The sequence below is a fragment of the Magnolia sinica genome, chromosome 19 (genome assembly GCF_029962835.1).
Source record: "Magnolia sinica isolate HGM2019 chromosome 19, MsV1, whole genome shotgun sequence".
Lineage (NCBI taxonomy): Eukaryota > Viridiplantae > Streptophyta > Magnoliopsida > Magnoliales > Magnoliaceae > Magnolia > Magnolia sinica.
In genome coordinates this window covers 41203212-41213514 of record NC_080591.1, presented here as the reverse complement: position 1 = coordinate 41213514, position 10303 = coordinate 41203212, and positions in this window count along the sequence as shown.

The following is a 10303-nucleotide window of genomic DNA, read 5'->3' as shown; positions in this document are numbered from 1 at the left end:
GCAGCATGAATATACAACACATACACCATCTTGGGCCTTGCAATACAATCCATGGTGGGATGCCCCAAGTGAATAATCTAATCCGTTCACCATCTTGGCCACCTCGAATGAGGTCAAATAGACTCTGAGTAAGACTGGTTTAGGTGACAAGGGACTTCAAAGAGGGCCCTAGAGTGTTTCAATAGATGGGCATTAATACCCTTAGTACGGCCCATTCGAGACTCATATTTGCCTCAAAATTTGGCACATGGCCTAAAATTATAAGGAGAAGATGGTGGATGGTGTGGATTAAACAATTTCATCATGGTGGGGTCCACGTGTGGTAGCAGCCCAGTAATGCTTCTACCTTCACCGTCACTGGACAAAAACGTCCAGGGACTTACTCTTTTTTTTTTCTTCTTCTCTTTCTTCCTTTATTTTTATTTTGTTCTACTATATAGGGTCCACTAGTGGATAATCCATTCCTTCTATTATATTGACTAGCTCTCTAAGGACCAAAGGAGTCTAATGATGGATAGGTCCACCACTTATACACACAATAGTAGGTATTATAAGGTTCCAACAGTGGGACTTTGTTTCCCTCGGTGCGGTCCACTAAGAACTAAGATTTGTCTCATTTTTCAACTCATCGCCTAAAACTACATGGGGAAGGTGGTGGATGGCATGGATTAAACAAATACATCAAGGTGGGGTCCATGGTTGGGACGCCCCCACCCACGTCTTCATGGTTGACATGAGGGGTGCTCCCACTACCACCATCGGTTGTGGTGTGGTCCACCTGATGGTTGGATCAAGTAGATTTCTGGGCTTCACGGCTAAAATGTGCTAGAAAATGGACGTATGGTGTGGATCTAAGAAATACATCAATATGGGTCCCATGAGTGAAAACTCACTCCAAACCTCCCATGCAAAAAGTAAGAAATGACGTGGGTAGCCCAACCCCTTAGCATTTGTGGTATGGCCCACTTGGGAATTGGATTGGCTTCACATTTCAGCTCAATGCCTAAAATGGGCTGGGGAATGAAATGGACGGCGTGGATTGGGTGGATACATCAAGGTGGGGCCTGCATGAGCAGTCCATCAAAAGGCCTAAAAACCCACTGTCTGTTCACACTTCATTTAGTCCACGTCTAGCGTCCTGGATGCTGGACGAATGACTTGAATATAAAAATCAAGGTGGGTCCCACATGGACGTGGGCCACCTGATTTGAATCAATCTGATACTTGTGGTCTACCATCACTATAAGGTAGGGCCCACATAGTTTGGACAGCCATGGGGTCCATTTAATGGACGGTCTAGATATCATATACACTTATCATGTGGCCCACAAAATAAAGGAAGGAGAGAGGGAGGGAGAGACACGCGGTGATGGAGGTACCCCAGCACTATGGGCCCTCCCTTCCACGATTTACAACATACATCAAGTGGGTCCTATAACACGTGGGCCCATCAAATCAAAGATTAACAGTAGAGATTCTTTCTCCACCAAAATGGAAGGTCTAGATGACCTCTAGCCATGTAAAGAAAATAAACATCATGATGGGGTCTATGGATAATGGCCCCATCATGGAATGATCATGAGAATCAAGGTGGGCCATCGGCCACACCTAGGGTCCAAAATGAGATCCATACCATCGATCGGTAGGCCTCACTTGGCCCATCATGAAAACATGAAAATCTAGCCTATAAAGCACCCATCGTTCGATCTTCTTGGTCCGTTAGAAAGACGGTCTCCTTGTGCTCCACTTTGATGGAGGGTGATGAGAGATGAATGACTAGGATGAAGGATTTTGGGATGGGAAGGTGGGCCACACAACTCACACTTTTTCTCTCATGGAAGAGCTTGGACGTGTGATGCTTGTTGCTTGAGAATGAGAGAGATGAGAAAGATGAGAGATGTGTGATGGATGTGAGTGATGGGTGAGGTGATGGTGTACTTGACATGTATGGGTGTGTAAGAGAGAGGGTGAGAGAGAGTTGACTTGGTGGTTGCTTTTGGGGATGGGACATGTACTTGACATGTGAGGTGGTTGATTGGATTGATTTGACATGTCATAGAGATTCTCTTGGGATTGCAAATGCATGGCGTTTTCTTCGAAATAAATGCTGGCACACATCTCCCTACTGGTATCGGATCGGTGTGCGAGTCGCGGCGTTGGAACCGCGACGAAGTGCCGTGGCAATGGTACAAGTTTCGGATTAAGCTGACTCAAATCTACGGGATTCGACTTACGGTCGCACGCAAAAGTCGATTACAGGTCACAGATTGTCGGAATTCGACGAGAAGGATCACGGGAGTCAACGGAATAGTACGGACTAGGATATGAGTCTTACAGCTCTCCCCACCTAATAAAAATTTCATCCTCGAAATTTAAAACACGACACAACTAATACAGAGTTCATAAGGGAGGGAAATCTCATCCCTATAGATATAATCATCAAACACCTGAGAGATGGGGACAACACCCATGAATATCAGCCTCTTACTCCTAAGATGCCTCATCAACACTACGATGATCTAACTGGACCTCGGATCCTGATCAGAAATGATCGAAACTGAAATACTATGCAGCCTCACAATCTTAACGGTAGGGAGCTAAATCAGAAAATCTCTAAGTTATTCGAACTCAAAAATCTAACCATTCTAAGTTCTCAACAATCGTAGAGTGCAGGGTAGCTATCAGCAGATACGTGATGTTATCTTCCGGTATTCCCAAGTTCCATGGGAGAGAGCTAGTGTGGCCCACCTTCCTACAATCCAATCCCACCCTCTAAAGATCATCTCAACCGTTGAAATACATTCTTTAGAGCTCTAGAACGCATCAGTGGAAGGAGAAGTCTATGATCAAAGGTAGGTGTTTTATAGGCTTAGATTTCATGTTTTGATGATGGGCCAAGTGGGGCCTACCGATTGATGGTATGGATCTCACTTTGGACTATATTTGTGGCCGATGGCCCACCATGATTCATATATCCATCCGATGATGGGGCCATTTTCCATGGACCCCATCATGATGTTTAATTTCCTTGTATGAAAAGGGTCATCTAAACCTTGCATTTTAGTGAAGAAGGGATCTTCACCGTTGATTTTGATTTGGTGGACCCCCATGTAAAGGGACCCACATGATGAATGTTGTATGCATGGAAGGGAGGACCCATAATATCGGGGTCCCTCCATCATACTCGTTCTCTCTCTCTCTCTCTCTCTCTTTTTGTGTTTGATCATGGCCCACCTAGTATGTGTTGATTGACGGTGGGGACCACAGTTATACAGCTGTGGTATTGGCGTCAGCAAATTCTGTGGGGCCCACCCATGATATATGTATTTTATTCATGCTGCCCATTAGCATGGCCCCACACACGTGTGGACTCCACCGTGAGGTATGGTCACGTAGGACCCACCGCCTGCAGCAGATTGGCTGGGGTACGTGTACAACAACAATAAAGCTATTGTATTAACGTTTTCAAGTTCTATGGGCCCCACACATGATGCATGTATTTAATCCACACTGTCCACCCTATTTCCTAGCTCATTTTAGGCGTTGAGTCAAAAAACGAAGCTAATCCGAAACTCTAGTAGACCACACCATTTAAAACAGAAATTTTACAGTTAAAAATCTGTTAAGGCCCACTGTAATGTTTCTTCACGTCAAAACATGTTGAATATTGGGCTCATTGGGTCTGTTACAAGCCATAAAATCCAACCAAAGGGCTTGATTTTCTTGATGTGGGCCCCACCTATGAAATTCTTCACAAAAAAATATAGTAAACAGCAGACGCTGTTGCTGCCAGCATCCAAATGATGCTGCAGCAAGCAGCGTCCGATACTTAGTTGGACGTAGGGTCAGTGAGCCCCACCTCAGGCCCCACCATGATGTGTGTTGAACATCACACCATGTATGTAACGTCTCGGAAAAATCCATACAAGGACCCGAGTATCACCTCAGGCAGAAATTACCTAGGACCAAAACCTTTAGAAAATTAGGTTAATGTTAGTAAGTGTTAAACTAGAGTGCTTGTGAAATTAGCACTAATCACTTCAAATATGATCTGTAAGACCTAAAACGTGCAGAATCATTGACGCTACATTACCCTGAAATCTAGAATCCGTCCTTAAACCTAGTTGCTCTCGGGAGCACACCGAAACTCCGTATCGGACATGTACCGTACGTCGAAAGTCCGATAACCCTGAAACTATACAGATATGACCGCATTACTAGACTTGACAGCCCCTTCGAAAATAAAGTTCTAATTATGTCTAGAAATGCACAACTTGAGCTTGGAGCAAAGTGTGTGAGAAACATGAAAATATTTAGAAATAAAATCTGAATTTAAGTAATCTAAGTCGTGTCGCTTGCGGGCCAAATATAAGGATTCAGACCGTCAGAATCTGACCTAAATACACTCTCAGATGAGGAGAAATGTCCCACACATGTCAGTGTACTTGTGACCCTGATCGAGTGACCGTGACCGTTGAACTGAAACTGGTCCGCCACGGCTGATCTACAAACCCGATCGGAACGAAAACTCAGCCTGACCTAGATCCATGGTCAGGGAGCTTAAGTCTGATGCACGTGGAAAAGGGGCCACCAGAAGTGCTCCGTTGGACCGGAACAGTACATATTTGGATATAACCTAGTATACCTTGGCCCTGGGGCCATTCCCATCAAACTTGGGCCTATATAAGGACCTTAAACCCTCTCTCTCTCACCCTATACGAATTCTAAAACCTTAGGAGAGAGAGAAGAGGAAAAGGAAAGGAAAAAGAGAGAAAGTGAGAGAGAGAGTTGAAAGTTCTTCCTAGGATTCGATCCCGTTACTCCACGCACTTAGCCACCCCCTATGTATCACAAATCTAGCATTTTCGACAATGTACTTGGGTAAGAAAACCTAACCCTAATCTGTTTTAGGGTTTCAGATAGCGTAATTTATGAAATAGCTAACCTAATTTATGCTATAGGTTGCCAATTTACCGTAAACAAAGACTTAACTTTAAAACTGAGTTCGTTACGAGTCTACCAGCGAAAGGTGCGGACTATAAATGTATAGGTTATGGTTTTTAAGGCTTTCAATGTCAGTTAATGGTTTATTATTGATGTGGGTACTATTGCAAATGCCAAATGCATCATTTGTTTCATGTTTCATATATATATGAACTATATGGACTATAGTGTATTTTAGGTATTTGTTGAAATGATTGAATGCGTGTAGAATTGAGATTTGTGTTTGCCATGATTATCTGTCATGGATAGGGGATAGTTGCATTTGTAACAACTCCTTGGCGAAAGGATCCACCCAAATACATGTTATGACCGATGTACGTCATGTATGTTGAAGTGTGTAGACTAAGTGTTTATCGAAATGTCTGAGTGAACATGGAATCATGATTAATACTTGTTATGATAGATGTTTGTTAATACATGATTCTTGTATGTGTCGCAACTCCCATGCGAAGGGATTTGCTATAATATGCGTTTTAAGTAAATAAATCTATGTATGTTGAAATATATAGTCTAAGTATTTGTAGAAATGTTTGAATGATCAGGCATGTAGTATTTGTACTTTGCATGGGTGTTGAGATAAGAATCTCAACTACCTTAACGATGTGTATGATTTCCTCCATGTAATTTGTATTCTTTGTCTGCTTTACTTAGACACTGCATATGTGTTAATTCATGTTTTAGTTGAAATCTATCAAATGCTCATATGCTTGTATGATTGGAATTGTTGATCCATTACTGTTTTGATTAGCTTGTATGATTATTTGTTATAATTGAATGTGTCTGGGATACGGAATAGTCTAGGCAATCGGTAACAGGCACTGAATAGGTGGCTGAGGTTGTCTCGCCACATAGGACGTGTTCGATGAACCCGAGTCGTACCTTGGTTGTTGGCAGTGGTTAGGCCACACGGAGTGCTTACGCACTTCATGTCGGTCAATTCAACGTGCACTCGTACTAGTTGAGCTCGTCAAGTAACCCGATTGACCCGATGTATGTTCACCATGTATGGACGCTATTGCTTGAATCTAAGGTACCAAACTCATCAATGAAAACCCTCTAAAACCTTAGTACCTTGATCCGCTAAGACTCATGAGCCGGGCATGGTGGCATGGGACACCGTGGTCGAGCTGTCGGCCTACGCTGGGGTGATGAGCCTCCCCGTAGTGACCAGTGAACAACCCAGACTCGTGAACTGAATACGGTAGTATGGGATACTATATTCGAGCTATCAGCCTACACTGATAAGGTGACGAGACCTTTGTAGTGACCTCGAGCGTACACTAAGACTACGTAGAGGTGACGAGCCCTTACGTAGCAACAGGAGTACACTAGGCCTGCACTGATAAGGTGACGAGCCCTTTGCAGCGACTTAGAACTATAACATCGTATGAGATTTACTAGGATTGACAACTCTAGATTGGATCATCGTTTGGAAATTGATATAAGGGAGGTACCTTAGCTTCCCAATCCTGCTGTATGAAAAGGACTAATAAGAACTTGGTAATCACGCTCATGCACCACATTGCATGTGTCATTTGGCAATGCATAGAGAGCACGAGGAAGTGACTGACATGCGCGACCGTTAGATGAAGATCGCTGAGGGAGTGCATGCGAGAGCATGCATCATTTATTCATATCATCCTGTATTAATCAGAGTATCTAGGGATGTTCGATTGTATTGCTTTATCATTACTGCTTGACTGAATTAATAACATGTTAACCTTTACTTTATTGTTCCACTGAGTTGATCACTCACTCCCACGTTACGGGACGGTGTTTTAAACACCAACCAGACCCTGTTGTAGGTTCAGACGATGGCGCAGCCTGCGAGGTGGAGCCGGACTTCGAGGATGATGAGGAGGCATTCTATATATGCACTATTTAGGTGGGTTTACATAGACCGCTCTGATCGGCAGGGCTTTAGGGTTATACTTGTAGTGGACTATTACATTTTGGCATTTTGTATTATGAAACTAAACATGTAATTATTAACCAGGCAATGCACACATACTTTGTGGACTTATACTGATTTGTAAACTTATATATATTCGTTTCAGTCTTCCACTTACGTATTACAATTGTCCCTGGATTATGTATTGCTGATTTGGCTTAATCTTATTCATGTTGTATGCACCAATACAAACAGCATTTAATCATCATTAAATATATTGCATAAGTGATGTGTTGGAACTCGGGAGTTGGACTTCCACTCGACCCTCGATTTTTAGGGCGTTATAAGTTGGTATCAGAGCATGATTTGGATTAAACCGGACCTGGGTCATGGTCACACGACATACGCTGACGCATTTAGACCTAGGTCGGTCAGAGAAAAATGTAGAGAAAAGCTTAGGATTTCTAGTTTCGCCGATTGGCGAAAGTTACCGAAAACGATCGCCGAGATCAGGTTTGTACACGTCCGTGATCACTTGAGGTGACCTCGGACCATTTCTAGACCGTCAATCGACGGGTTTCGACTATAATTTACCCAATCTCAACCTTCAACAATCGAGAAAATACGTACTTATATCAAAAATTTCTTGAAATAACCCGAAACGACTCAAAACGGAGTCGGGGGCCAAACGAAATAATTCCAAGGGGACCCAGGGTGGGTCCCACACATTTTTGGAGTCCAGGGGGCAGGAAGACCTCGCCCTAAGGTCGAGCCCTCGCCGGACTATTCCGAGACCGGCGAGGACCTCGCCGGTTTCACTAGGCCTCACTGGCTGGCGGGCCTGGCTGGGCGGGCCGGCTCAGGCCGACGCTCCTAGGGCATTATATGGCTCACCGACGTGTGTTGGGTTAGTTTTAGACCCTCTAAACACACCTCCCCTTCATAATCTACCCCTCCAAGCTTCCCTTTTTCTTCAAAACTCTTTGGTTCTCTCTCAAATCTCTCCTCCATTCACCCATTTCGTCATTTTTCTTCAACACACATACCCTCCCACCGTTTTTCATCAAAACCCTCTCCTATCTCTCTCTTTTCCTTTAATTTGAGAGCACAAATCCCTCATTTGTGTCCTACATACCTTCAAGTTCAACAACCCCTCCTTTTTTCCACCTATCTTCTCTTTTTTATGGCCTTGTTCGAGTTTGTGATGGTTATTTTCTCCATTTCCACGCTTCTTTCTCTCATGGGGAAGAAGAGGACTCCTACGAATGAGGCCAGGCCTAGTCGCCCTACTCGTTCAAGGAGGCCTAGAGGTGCCACTGCTAGTGCTAATGTTGATCGGGAGATACGGACCAAGCGGGAGCTTGATCCCCAGGCTCCCCTCAAAAGGATCCTCCTGACGGATATGTCTCATGGCAGATTTCAGGGTCGCAGGGTTCTCTTTGAAGCTCATGTGGATGAGAAGCTCTTTGGGCAATATTTAGTGATGGACAGCGTGGTCGAAGCCGGGTGGGGTCCTGTGTTCGAGGGTGAGTGCCACGCAAATGTGGGCATAGTCTGACCCTTCTATGCCTACATTCGAGAGCCTACGTTGGAGCCCTTGCAGTTCAAGATCCCCATTGGTAGAGATCGGGAGGCCATAATTGATGCTGGCTGATAGCTCGGCTCATGAAGATGCCACTTGGTGAAGTGCATGCAAGCGAGAAGAATTTGAGGAGTGCACGTGAAAGGGATCACCGCACGCGATTCCTTTGTGGACAACTAGCTCGGTGGAATCCGAACAACAGTCTCCTAGCAACTAACATGACTGATGACTTTCGCCTACTCCACCACATCTTCACGTACAACGTGTATCCTAGGTGGAGCAACCGCAGCGAATGCACCCGCCGAATGATAGATTTCCTATACCAAGTAGGGCAGGAACAGAAGTTGTGCATGCCTACGCACGTTCTGCGACAGATAGTTCTTACTGCACGCTCCACTAGAGCGTCTGATTCGCTTCCATTTGGCCGACTCATATGCAAGATTGCACGTGAGTTTAGCTATAGACTTGGGGTAAAAGTGCCGATGCCGACCCATTACATCAACGAGGCTATTCTCAACCAGATGGAAATTAGGCCATGGCAGCGACAAGCCCGCCTCGATGAGAGTGAGGACGAGACAGCTAGTGAAGAGTATGATAGTGAGGAGGAAAGCAATGAGGAGATAGAAGAAGAACATGAGGAAGAAGTGGAGGCTCAGGACACGGATGAGAGCTCCCCACCTACGGCAACGGAGCATGACCTTGATCGAGTTGCTAGGGAAGCCCGTCTAGTTTGACTTGAGGAGGGCCAAGTTGCCCTGCGACAAGAGATCATTGATACTCGGGCCCTCGTGAAGCACAAGTTTAAGAAGGTGACCCGCACCTTGAAAACTATCCTGTGTTGCCTGCAGGATAAGGGCGCCCCTCTTCCGTCGCCAGACTCAGTTGTCTAGTCATCCATGTCGTTGTCTAGTAGTTTACTTTGTTGCTGTCTTAGAATGTCTGTGTTTTAATGTTTAAGTGCTTAGTAGTATTGTAGGTAAATGGTGTGTTTGTGTTTGTTACTTGTCTTAATGTTAGCAGCTTTACTTGTAATAGCTCATGTGCGTTTTCTGTCATGATTCATGTTATGACATATCTTATGTAATTGTGACAATTTTGGTAAATGAAATGCATGAAGTTTCTTTAAACTGTGTGTAAATGCTGTGTGGTTGAGGTTGTGGGCATGTTAAATCTGACATGGGTTGCACCCTATGTTGTATATAGGGAATGCCCCTAAGACCGCACGGAGTACGGCACGTCTCACGCTTGGCAATTCGTTTGACGGGGCACCTCCCCTAAGCGATAGCCATACGGACCCCAGTTCGGGCCCGTCTCCCTCTAACATCATGCCGGACTCTCAGCCAGCCACTGGCCCCACTAATGGGCCTACACTTATTGTGCCACCAGTTCCAGAGCAGAACCATGCGTCCTTCTCGGCATGAGATCGACTTCACTATCGACCTTGTGCCCGATGCGACACCAATATCTCTTCCGACGTATCGCATGGCTTCATGTGAGATGGAGGAACTGAGGAAACAGATCGACGATCTGTTAGATGTTGGCTTCATATGGCCGAGTGTGTCTCCTTGGGGAGCACTCGTGTTATTTGTGAAGAAGAAGGATGGTTCACTGCGATTGTGTATTGATTATCACAGGTTGAACTAAGTGACGGTGAAGAACAAGTATCCCTTACCCAGGATAGATGATCTGTTCAATCAGTTGAAAGGGGCACAGTATTTTTCGAAGATCGATCTACAGTCAGGGTATCATCAGTTGCACGTCAGGGATGAGGACGTGCAGAAGACGACTTTCAGGACCAGTTTTGAGCACTACGAGTTTCTCATGAT